The following is a 12,390-nucleotide window of genomic DNA, read 5'->3' on the forward strand; positions in this document are numbered from 1 at the left end:
GAAAAAGAAACGAGGAGAAATGAGGAAAAAAGCAGAAAAAAGAAGAGAAAAGTGGAAAAAGGAGGAGAAATGAGATATGAGTTAAAAAGATGAAAAAAGAGGAGAATTGAGGAGAGAAGAGGAAAAAAGAGGAATAAAGAGGAGAGAGAGGACAAAAGAGGAAAAAAGAGGAATAAAGAGGATAAAAGAGGAGTAATGAGGGGACAAGAGGAAAGAGAAGGAAAAAGGGAAATAAGCGGAGAAGTGAGGAAAATACAGGAATAAAGAAGAAAAAAGTGGAGAAATGAGGAGAAAAGAGGAAAAAAGAAGCATAAAGAGGAGAAACGAGGAGAAACGAGGAAAAAAGAGGAGAAATGAGGAGCAAACAGGAGAAAAGAGTAAACAAGAGGAAAAACGCGGAGAAAAGTTGAAAAAGGAGGAGAAATGAGAAATGAGTTAAAAAGATGGAAAAAGAGGAGAAATGAGGAGAGAAGAGGAGAAATGAGGAGAAAAGAGGAAAAAAGAGTCAAAAAGAGTGGAAAAGAGCAAAAAAGAGGGATAAAGAGGATAAAAGAGGAGAAATGAGGCGAGAAGAGGAAAAAGAAGAAAAAAAAGGAAACAAGAGGAGAAATGAGGAAAAAAGCAGAAAAAAGAAGAGAAAAGTGGAAAAAGAAGGAGAAATGAGATATGAGTTAAAAAGATGAAAACAGAGGAGAAATGAGGAGAAAAGAGGAAAAAAGAGGAGAAAAGAGGAAAAAAGAGGCATAAAGAGGAAAAAAGTGGAGAAATGAGGAGTAACGAGGCGAAACGAGGAAAAAAGAGGAGAAATGAGGAGAAAACAGGAGAAAAGAGTAAACAAGAGGAAAAACGCAGAGAAAATTTGAAAAAGGAGGAGAAATGAGAAATGAGTTAAAAAGATGGAAAAAGAGGAGAAATGAGGAGAGAAGAGGAGAAATGAGGAGAAAAGAGGAAACAAGAGTTAAAAAGAGTGGAAAAGAGCAAAAAAGAGGGATAAAGAGGATAAAAGAGGAGAAATGAGGCGACAAGAGGAAAAAGAAGAAAAAAAAGGAAACAAGCGGAGAAATGAGGAAAAAAGCAGAAAAAAGAAGAGAAAAGTGGAAAAAGGAGGAGAAATGAGATATGAGTTAAAAAGATGAAAAAAGAGGAGAATTGAGGAGAGAAGAGGAAAAAAGAGGAATAAAGAGGAGAGAGAGGACAAAAGAGGAAAAAAAGAATAAAGAGGATAAAAGAGGAGTAATGAGGGGACAAGAGGAAAGAGAAGGAAAAAGGGAAATAAGCGGAGAAGTGAGGAAAATACAGGAATAAAGAAGAAAAAAGTGGAGAAATGAGGAGAAAAGAGGAAAAAAGAAGCATAAAGAGGAGAAACGAGGAGAAACGAGGAAAAAAGAGGAGAAATGAGGAGAAAACAGGAGAAAAGAGTAAAGAAGAGGAAAAATGTGGAGAAAAGTTGAAAATGGAGGAGAAATGAGAAATGAGTTAAAACGATGAAAAAAGAGGAGAAATGAGGAGAAAAGAGGAAAAAAGAGGAAAAAAGAGGAGAAAAGAGGCAAAAAGAGGAGAAAAGAAGAAAAAAGAGGCATAAAAAGGAAAAAAAGTGGAGAAATGAGGAGAAACGAGGAAAAAAGAGGAGAAATGAGGAGAAAACAGGAGAAAAGAGTAAAGAAGAGGAAAAATGCGGAGAAAAGTTGAAAATGGAGGAGAAATGAGAAATGAGTTAAAACGATGAAAAAAGAGGAGAAATGAGGAGAAAAGAGGAAAAAAGAGGAAAAAGAGGAGAAATGAGGAGAAAAGAGTAAACAGGAGGAAAAACACGGAGAAAAGTTGAAAAAGGAGGAGAAATGAGAAATGAGTTAAAAAGATGAAAAAAGAGGAGAAATGAGGAAAAAAGAGGAATAAAGAGGAAAACAAGTGGAGAAATGAGGAGAAAAAAGAAAACAAGAGGAGAAAAGTGGAGAAACGAGGAAAAAAGAGGAGCAATGAGGAGAAAAGAGGAAAAAGAGGCATAAAGAGGAAAAAAGTGGAGAAATGAGGAGAGAAGAGGAAAAAAGAGGAATAAAGAGGAGAAGAGCGGAGAAAAGAGGAAAAAAGAGGAATAAAGACGATACACGAGGAGAAAAGAGGCGACAAGAGGAAAAAGAAGAAAAAAAGGAAAAAAGAGGAGAAATGAGGAAAAAAGAGGAATAAAGAGGAAAAAAGTGGAGAAATGAGGAAAAAAGCAGAAAAAAGAGGAGAAAAGTGGAAAAAGGAGGAGAAATGAGAAATGACTGATAAAGATGAAAAAAGAGGAGAAACGAGGAGAGAAGAGGAAAAAAGAGGAATAAAGAGGAGAAAAGAGTAAAGAAGAGGAAAAATGTGGAGAAAAGTTGAAAATGGAGGAGAAATGAGAAATGAGTTAAAACGATGAAAAAAAAGGAGAAATGAGGAGAAAAGAGGAAAAAGAGGAAAAAAGAGGAGAAAAGAGGCAAAAAGAGGAGAAAAGAAGAATAAAGAGGCATAAAAAGGAAAAAAAGTGGAGAAATGAGGAGAAACGAGGAAAAAAGAGGAGAAATGAGGAGAAAACAGGAGAAAAGAGTAAAGAAGAGGAAAAATGCGGAGAAAAGTTGAAAATGGAGGAGAAATGAGAAATGAGTTAAAACGATGAAAAAAGAGGAGAAAGGAGTAGAAAAGAGGAAAAAAGAGGAAAAAAGAGGAGAAAAGAGGCAAAAAGAGGAGAAAAGAAGAAAAAAGAGGCATAAAAAGGAAAAAAAGTGGAGAAATGGGGAGAAACGAGGAGAAACGAGGAAAAAAGAGGAGAAATGAGGAGAAAACAGGAGAAAAGAGTAAAGAAGAGGAAAACACGGAGAAAAGTTGAAAAAGGAGGAGAAATGAGAAATGAGTTAAAAAGATGAAAAAAGAGGAGAAATGATGTAAAAAGAGGAATAAAGAGGAAAAAAGTGGAGAAATGAGGAGAAAAAAGAAAACAAGAGGAGAAAAGTGGAGAAACGAGGAAAAAAGAGGAGCAATGAGGAGAAAAGAGGAAAAAGAGGCATAAAGAGGAAAAAAGTGGAGAAATGAGGAGAGAAGAGGAAAAAAGAGGAATAAAGAGGAGAAGAGCGGAGAAAAGAGGAAAAAAGAGGAATAAAGACGATACACGAGGAGAAAAGAGGCGACAAGAGGAAAAAGAAGAAAAAAAGGAAAAAAGAGGAGAAATGAGGAAAAAAGAGGAATAAAGAGGAAAAAAGTGGAGAAATGAGGAAAAAAGCAGAAAAAAGAGGAGAAAAGTGGAAAAAGGAGGAGAAATGAGGAGAAAACAGGAGAAAAGAGTAAACAAGAGGAAAAACGCAGAGAAAATTTGAAAAAGGAGGAGAAATGAGAAATGAGTTAAAAAGATGGAAAAAGAGGAGAAATGAGGAGAGAAGAGGAGAAATGAGGAGAAAAGTGGAAAAAGGAGGAGAAATGAGATATGAGTTAAAAAGATGAAAAAAGAGGAGAATTGAGGAGAGAAGAGGAAAAAAGAGGAATAAAGAGGAGAGAGAGGACAAAAGAGGAAAAAAAGAATAAAGAGGATAAAAGAGGAGTAATGAGGGGACAAGAGGAAAGAGAAGGAAAAAGGGAAATAAGCGGAGAAGTGAGGAAAATACAGGAATAAAGAAGAAAAAAGTGGAGAAATGAGGAGAAAAGAGGAAAAAAGAAGCATAAAGAGGAGAAACGAGGAGAAACGAGGAAAAAAGAGGAGAAATGAGGAGCAAACAGGAGAAAAGAGTAAACAAGAGGAAAAACGCGGAGAAAAGTTGAAAAAGGAGGAGAAATGAGAAATGAGTTAAAAAGATGGAAAAAGAGGAGAAATGAGGAGAGAAGAGGAGAAATGAGGAGAAAAGAGGAAAAAAGAGTTAAAAAGAGTGGAAAAGAGCAAAAAAGAGGGATAAAGAGGATAAAAGAGGAGAAATGAGGCGAGAAGAGGAAAAAGAAGAAAAAAAAGGAAACAAGAGGAGAAATGAGGAAAAAAGCAGAAAAAAGAAGAGAAAAGTGGAAAAAGAAGGAGAAATGAGATATGAGTTAAAAAGATGAAAACAGAGGAGAAATGAGGAGAAAAGAGGAAAAAAGAGGAGAAAAGAGGAAAAAAGAGGCATAAAGAGGAAAAAAGTGGAGAAATGAGGAGTAACGAGGAGAAACGAGGAAAAAAGAGGAGAAATGAGGAGAAAACAGGAGAAAAGAGTAAACAAGAGGAAAAACGCAGAGAAAATTTGAAAAAGGAGGAGAAATGAGAAATGAGTTAAAAAGATGGAAAAAGAGGAGAAATGAGGAGAAAAGAGGAGAAAAGAGGAAAATAGAGTTAAAAAGAGTGGAAAAGAGCAAAAAAGAGGGATAAAGAGGATAAAAGAGGAGAAATGAGGCGACAAGAGGAAAAAGAAGAAAAAAAAGAAACAAAGCGGAGAAATGAGGAAAAAAGCAGAAAAAAGAAGAGAAAAGTGGAAAAAGGAGGAGAAATGAGATATGAGTTAAAAAGATGAAAAAAGAGGAGAATTGAGGAGAGAAGAGGACAAAAGAGGAATAAAGAGGAGAGAGAGGACAAAAGAGGAAAAAAGAGGAATAAAGAGGATAAAAGAGGAGTAATGAGGGGACAAGAGGAAAGAGAAGGAAAAAAGAAAAAAAGTGGAGAAGTGAGGAAAATACAGGACTAAAGAAGAAAAAATTGGAGAAATGAGGAGAAGAGAGGAAAAAAGAAGCATAAAGAGGAGAAACGAGGAGAAACGAGGAAAAAAGAGGAGAAATGAGGAGCAAACAGGAGAAAAGAGTAAACAAGAGGAAAAACGCGGAGAAAAGTTGAAAAAGGAGAAATGAGTTAAAAAGATGAAAAAAGAGGAGAAATGAGGAGAAAAGAGGAAAAAAGAGGAAAAAGAGGAGAAAAGAGGCAAAAAGAGGAGAAAAGAAGAATAAAGAGGCATAAAAAGGAAAAAAAGTGGAGAAATGAGGAGAAACGAGGAAAAAAGAGGAGAAATGAGGAGAAAACAGGAGAAAAGAGTAAAGAAGAGGAAAAATGTGGAGAAAAGTTGAAAATGGAGGAGAAATGAGAAATGAGTTAAAACGATGAAAAAAGAGGAGAAATGAGGAGAAAAGAGGAAAAAAGAGGAAAAAAGAGGAGAAAAGAGGCAAAAAGAGGAGAAAAGAAGAAAAAAGAGGCATAAAAAGGAAAAAAAGTGGAGAAATGAGGAGAAACGAGGAAAAAAGAGGAGAAATGAGGAGAAAACAGGAGAAAAGAGTAAAGAAGAGGAAAAATGCGGAGAAAAGTTGAAAATGGAGGAGAAATGAGAAATGAGTTAAAACGATGAAAAAAGAGGAGAAATGAGGAGAAAAGAGTAAACAAGAGGAAAAACACGGAGAAAAGTTGAAAAAGGAGGAGAAATGAGAAATGAGTTAAAAAGATGAAAAAAGAGGAGAAATGAGGAAAAAAGAGGAATAAAGAGGAAAAAAAGTGGAGAAATGAGGAGAAAAGAGGAGAAACGAGGAGAAACGAGGAAAAAAGAGGTGAAATGAGGAGAAAAGAAGAGAAAAGACTAAACAAGAGGAAAAACGCGGAGAAAATTTGAAAAAGGAGGAGAAATGAGAAATGAGTTAAAAAGATGGAAAAAGAGGAGAAATGAGGAGAGAAGAGAAGAAATGAGGAGAAAAGAGGAAAAAAGAGTTAAAAAGAGTGGAAAAGAGCAAAAAAGAGGAATAAAGAGGATAAAAGAGGAGAAATGAGGCGAGAAGAGGAAAAAGAAGAAGAAAAAGAAACAAGAGGAGAAATGAGGAAAAAAGCAGAAAAAAAGAAGAGAAAAGTGGAAAAAAGAGGAGAAATGAGATATGAGTTAAAAAGATGAAAAAAGAGGAGAATTGAGGAGAGAAGAGGAAAAAAGAGGAATAAAGAGGAGAGAGAGGACAAAAGAGGAAAAAAGAGGAATAAAGAGGATAAAAGAGGAGTAATGAGGGGACAAGAGGAAAGAGAAGGAAAAAAGGAAAAAAGCGGACAAGTGAGGAAAATACAGGAATAAAGAAGAAAAAAGTGGAGAAATGAGGAGAAAAGAGGAAAAAAGAGGCATAAAGGGGAGAAACGAGGAGAAACGAGGGAAAAAGAGGAGAAATGAGGAGAAAACAGGAGAAAAGAGTAAACAAGTGGAAAAACGCGGAGAAAAGTTGAAAAAGGAGGAGAAATGAGAAATGAGTTAAAAAGATGAAAACAGAGGAGAAATGAGGAGAAAAGAGGAAAAAAGAGGAGAAAAGAGGAAAAAAGAAGCATAAAGAGGAGTAACGAGGAGAAACGAGGAAAAAAGAGAAGAAATGAGGAGAAAACAGGAGAAAAGAGTAAACAAGAGGAAAAACGCAGAGAAAATTTGAAAAAGGAGGAGAAATGAGAAATGAGTTAAAAAGATGGAAAAAGAGGAGAAATGAGGAGAGAAGAGGAGAAATGAGGAGAAAAGTGGAAAAAAGAGGTAAAAAGAGTGGAAAAGAGCAAAAAAGAGGGATAAAGAGGATAAAAGAGGAGAAATGAGGCGAGAAGAGGAAAAAGAAGAAGAAAAAGAAACGAGGAGAAATGAGGAAAAAAGCAGAAAAAAGAAGAGAAAAGTGGAAAAAGGAGGAGAAATGAGATATGAGTTAAAAAGATGAAAAAAGAGGAGAATTGAGGAGAGAAGAGGAAAAAAGAGGAATAAAGAGGAGAGAGAGGACAAAAGAGGAAAAAAGAGGAATAAAGAGGATAAAAGAGGAGTAATGAGGGGACAAGAGGAAAGAGAAGGAAAAAGGGAAATAAGCGGAGAAGTGAGGAAAATACAGGAATAAAGAAGAAAAAAGTGGAGAAATGAGGAGAAAAGAGGAAAAAAGAAGCATAAAGAGGAGAAACGAGGAGAAACGAGGAAAAAAGAGGAGAAATGAGGAGCAAACAGGAGAAAAGAGTAAACAAGAGGAAAAACGCGGAGAAAAGTTGAAAAAGGAGGAGAAATGAGAAATGAGTTAAAAAGATGGAAAAAGAGGAGAAATGAGGAGAGAAGAGGAGAAATGAGGAGAAAAGAGTAAACAGGAGGAAAAACACGGAGAAAAGTTGAAAAAGGAGGAGAAATGAGAAATGAGTTAAAAAGATGAAAAAAGAGGAGAAATGAGGAAAAAAGAGGAATAAAGAGGAAAACAAGTGGAGAAATCAGGAGAAAAAAGAAAACAAGAGGAGAAAAGTGGAGAAACGAGGAAAAAAGAGGAGCAATGAGGAGAAAAGAGGAAAAAGAGGCATAAAGAGGAAAAAAGTGGAGAAATGAGGAGAGAAGAGGAAAAAAGAGGAATAAAGAGGAGAAGAGCGGAGAAAAGCGGAAAAAAGAGGAATAAAGACGATACACGAGGAGAAAAGAGGCGACAAGAGGAAAAAGAAGAAAAAAAGGAAAAAAGAGGAGAAATGAGGAAAAAAGAGGAATAAAGAGGAAAAAAGTGGAGAAATGAGGAAAAAAGCAGAAAAAAGAGGAGAAAAGTGGAAAAAGGAGGAGAAATGAGAAATGACTGATAAAGATGAAAAAAGAGGAGAAACGAGGAGAGAAGAGGAAAAAAGAGGAATAAAGAGGAGAAAAGAGTAAAGAAGAGGAAAAATGTGGAGAAAAGTTGAAAATGGAGGAGAAATGAGAAATGAGTTAAAACGATGAAAAAAAAGGAGAAATGAGGAGAAAAGAGGAAAAAAGAGGAAAAAAGAGGAGAAAAGAGGCAAAAAGAGGAGAAAAGAAGAAAAAAGAGGCATAAAAAGGAAAAAAAGTGGAGAAATGAGGAGAAACGAGGAAAAAAGAGGAGAAATGAGGAGAAAACAGGAGAAAAGAGTAAAGAAGAGGAAAAATGCGGAGAAAAGTTGAAAATGGAGGAGAAATGAGAAATGAGTTAAAACGATGAAAAAAGAGGAGAAATGAGGAAAAAAGAGGAATAAAGAGGAAAAAAAGTGGAGAAATGAGGAGAAAAGAGGAAAAAAGAGGAATAAAGAGGAGAAAAGAGGAAAAAAGAGGAAAAAAGAGGAATAAAGACGATACAAGAGGAGAAATGAGGCGACATGAGGAAAAAGAAGAAAAAAAGGAAAGAAGCGGAGAAATGAGGAAAAAAGAGGAATAAACAGGAAAAAAGTGGAGAAATGAGGAGAAATGATGAAAAAAGAGGATAAAAGAGGAGAAAAGGTGAGAGAAGAGGAAAAAGGATAAAAGAGGAGAAAAGACTAAAAAATGAACGGAGATAGGTATGTTCCATTGAAAAAAGGATTAAGGTGTGATTCGTGAATCAATATTTGTAGTTTGATTCAATGATTGAATGAAAGCCGTTTGCTTGATTGAATGAAAGCGTTATGCTTGACACATTCAATAAATGAGAGAAGCTCTACTCATAGAATTAACACGTGCAGATTGGTTCATAGAGTGAATGTGAGCAGTTTGATTGAGACAATGCGTGAAGCTTGCAACTTTGAATGAATGAGTAGCTCTATTCACTGAATTAACAAATGAGGTTTGCTACATGAACTAAATGTGTGCAGTTTGCTTGATTGAATAAATGCGTCAAGAGTAGGACTAATCATTGAATTATCATGTGCAGACTGTTTCATAAAACGAACGAGTGTAATAGCTTTCACTAGATAAGTGAGTTAGGTTTGTACGATGAAAACAAGGAATAAGGTTTGATTCATTGGATCAATGATTGTAGTTTGATTCAATGATTCAATGAATGCAGTTTGTTTCATTAAATTGAATGAATTAAATTGACACATTGAGTGAATGAGAGAAGCTCTACTCATTGAATGAAGACGTGCAATTTGGTTCATGTACCAAACTTGTGCAGTTTGATAGAGACAATGCGTGAAATATGAGCATTTGAATAAATGAGAGTGGCTCTACTCATTGAATCGGCAAGTGCAGTCTCTTTCATTGAATGAACGTGTGCAGTTTCTTTCACTAAGTCAGCGTGTTACGTTTGTTTAATTGAAACATTGCTTCATTCAAAGTTTGATTCAATGAATCAAGAATGCAGTTTGTTTCCTTGAATTAAAGCGTGAAGCTTGACACACTCAATGACTGAGAGAAGCTCTACTCATTGAGTTAACACGTGCAATTTGATTCATGGAGAGAATGTGTGCAGTTTGATTGAGACAATGGGAGAAGCTTGTGACATTGAATGAATGTGTAGCTGTTTTCATTGAATTGACAAATGCAGTTTGCTTCATGAACTAAATGTGTGCAATTTGTTTGATTGAATAAATGAGTTAAGAGTAGCTCTAATCATTGAATTATCATGTGCAGTCTGTTCAATGAAATGAACGAGTGTAATAGGATTCACTCGATAAGTGCCGTAGGTTTGCTCGATTGAAACAAGGAATAAGGTTTGATTCATTGAATCAATGATTGTAGTTTGATTCAATGATTCAATGAATGCAGTTTGTTTCATTGACTGAAAACGGTGAACTTGACACATTGAATGAATGAGTAGCTGTATTCATTGAATTGAAAAATGCAGTTAGAATCATGAACTAAACGTTTGCAATTTGATGGATTGAATCAATACGTTAAGAGAACCTCTACTCTTGGAATAATCATGCGCAGTCTGTTTCATTGAGTGAACAAGTGTCGAAGGATTCACTAACTAAGTGAGTTAGGTTTGGTCGATTGAAACAAGGAAGAAGGTTTGCTTCATTGAATCAATAATTGTAGTTTGATTCATTAATTCAATGAATGAAGTTTGTTTCATTATAAAAAAACGGTGAGCTTGACACATTGAATGAATGAGAGAAACTCTACTCATTGAATGAAGACGTGCAATTTGGTTCATGTAGTAAACGTGTGCAGTTTGATAGAGACAATGCGTGAAATATGTGCCATTGAATGAATGAGAGTCGCTCTCCTCATTGAATTGACAATTGCAGCCTCTTTCATTGAATGAACGTGTGCAGATTGATAGAGACAATGCTTGAACCTAGTGCCATTGAATGAATGCAAGTATCTTTACACTTTGAATTGACGAGTGCAGCCTCTTTCATTGAATGAACGTATGCAGTTTGGTTCAGTAAATAAACGAGATAGGGTTGTTCCATTGAAATAAGGTGTATTTCATGGAATCAATTATTGTAGTGTGATTCAATGATTGAATGAATGCAGTTTGTTTCCTTGAATTAAAGCGTTAAGCTTGACACGTTCAATGAATGAGAGAAGCTCTACTCATTGAATTAACACGTGCAGTTTGTTTCATGGAGAGAATCGGTGCAATTTGATTCAGACAATGTGAGAATCTTGTGACATTGAATGAATGAACAGCTGTATTCATTGAATTGACAAATACAGTTTCCTCAATGAACTAAAGGTGTGCATTTTGTTCGATTGAATAAATGCATTAAGAGTAGCTCTAATCATTGAATTATCATGTGCAGTCTGTTTCATTAAATGAACGAGTGAAATAGGTTTCACTAGATAAGAGAGTTAGATTTGTTCGATTGAAACAAGGAATAAGGTTTGATTCATTGAATCAATGATTGTAGTTTGATTCAAAGATTCAATTAATGCAGTTAGTTTCATTAAATTGAATGAATTAAATTGACACATTGAATGAATGCGAAAAGCTCTACTCATTGAATGACGCCGTGCGCAGTTTGATAGACACAACGCCGTGAAACTGGTGCCACGGAATTATTGACAGTAGCTCTACTCATTGAATTGACAAGTGCAGCCTCTTTCATTGAATTGAACGTATGCAGTTTTGTTCGCTAAATAAGGGAGATATGTTTGTTCCATTGAAACAAGGAATAAGGTTTGCTTCATTAAATCAATGATTGTAGTTTGATGCAATGATTCAATAAATGCAGTTTGTTTCATTAAATGAAAAGAGGAATAAAGAGGAGAAAAGAGTAAAAAATGAAGAAAAAAGAGAAAAAAGTGGAGAATTGAGGAGAGAAGAGGAAAAAAGAGGAATAAAGAGGAGAGAGAGGACAAAAGAGGAAAAAAGGAATAAAGAGGATAAAAGAGGAGTAATGAGGGGACAAGAGGAGAGAGAAGGAAAAAGGGAAATAAGCAGAGAAGTGAGGAAAATACAGGAATAAAGAAGAAAAAAGTGGAGAAATGAGGAGAAAAGAGGAAAAAAGAAGCATAAAGAGGAGAAACGAGGAGAAACGAGGAAAAAAGAGGAGAAATGAGGAGAAAACAGGAGAAAAGAGTAAACAAGAGGAAAAACGCGGAGAAAAGTTGAAAAAGGAGGAGAAATGAGAAATGAGTTAAAAAGATGGAAAAAGAGGAGAAATGAGGAGAGAAGAGGAGAAATGAGGAGAAAAGAGGAAAAAAGAGTTAAAGAGAGTGGAAAAGAGCAAAAAAGAGGGATAAAGAGGATAAAAGAGGAGAAATGAGGCGACAAGAGGAAAAAGAAGAAAAAAAAGGAAACAAGAGGAGAAATGAGGAAAAAAGCAGAAAAAAGAAGAGAAAAGTGGAAAAAGGAGGAGAAATGAGATATGAGTTAAAAAGATGGAAAAAGAGGAGAAATGAGGAGAGAAGAGGAGAAATGAGGAGAAAAGAGGAAAAGAGTTAAAAAGAGTGGAAAAGAGCAAAAAAGAGGGATAAAGAGGATAAAAGAGGAGAAATGAGGCGACAAGAGGAAAGAGAAGGAAAAAAGAAAAAAAGTGGAGAAGTGAGGAAAATACAGGACTAAAGAAGAAAAAAGTGGAGAAATGAGGAGAAGAGAGGAAAAAAGAAGCATAAAGAGGAGAAACGAGGAGAAACGAGGAAAAAAGAGGAGAAATGAGGAGCAAACAGGAGAAAAGAGTAAACAAGAGGAAAAACGCGGAGAAAAGTTGAAAAAGGAGAAATGAGTTAAAAAGATGAAAAAAGAGGAGAAATGAGGAGAAAAGAGGAAAAAAGAGGAAAAAGAGGAGAAAAGAGGCAAAAAGAGGAGAAAAGAAGAATAAAGAGGCATAAAAAGGAAAAAAAGTGGAGAAATGAGGAGAAACGAGGAGAAACGAGGAAAAAAGAGGAGAAATGAGGAGAAAACAGGAGAAAAGAGTAAAGAAGAGGAAAAATGTGGAGAAAAGTTGAAAATGGAGGAGAAATGAGAAATGAGTTAAAACGATGAAAAAAGAGGAGAAATGAGGAGAAAAGAGGAAAAAAGAGGAAAAAAGAGGAGAAAAGAGGCAAAAAGAGGAGAAAAGAAGAAAAAAGAGGCATAAAAAGGAAAAAAAGTGGAGAAATGAGGAGAAACGAGGAAAAAAGAGGAGAAATGAGGAGAAAACAGGAGAAAAGAGTAAAGAAGAGGAAAAATGCGGAGAAAAGTTGAAAATGGAGGAGAAATGAGAAATGAGTTAAAACGATGAAAAAAGAGGAGAAATGAGGAGAAAAGAGTAACCAAGAGGAAAAACACGGAGAAAAGTTGAAAAAGGAGGAGAAATGAGAAATGAGT

The sequence above is a fragment of the Chiloscyllium punctatum genome, chromosome 18 (genome assembly GCF_047496795.1).
Source record: "Chiloscyllium punctatum isolate Juve2018m chromosome 18, sChiPun1.3, whole genome shotgun sequence".
Lineage (NCBI taxonomy): Eukaryota > Metazoa > Chordata > Chondrichthyes > Orectolobiformes > Hemiscylliidae > Chiloscyllium > Chiloscyllium punctatum.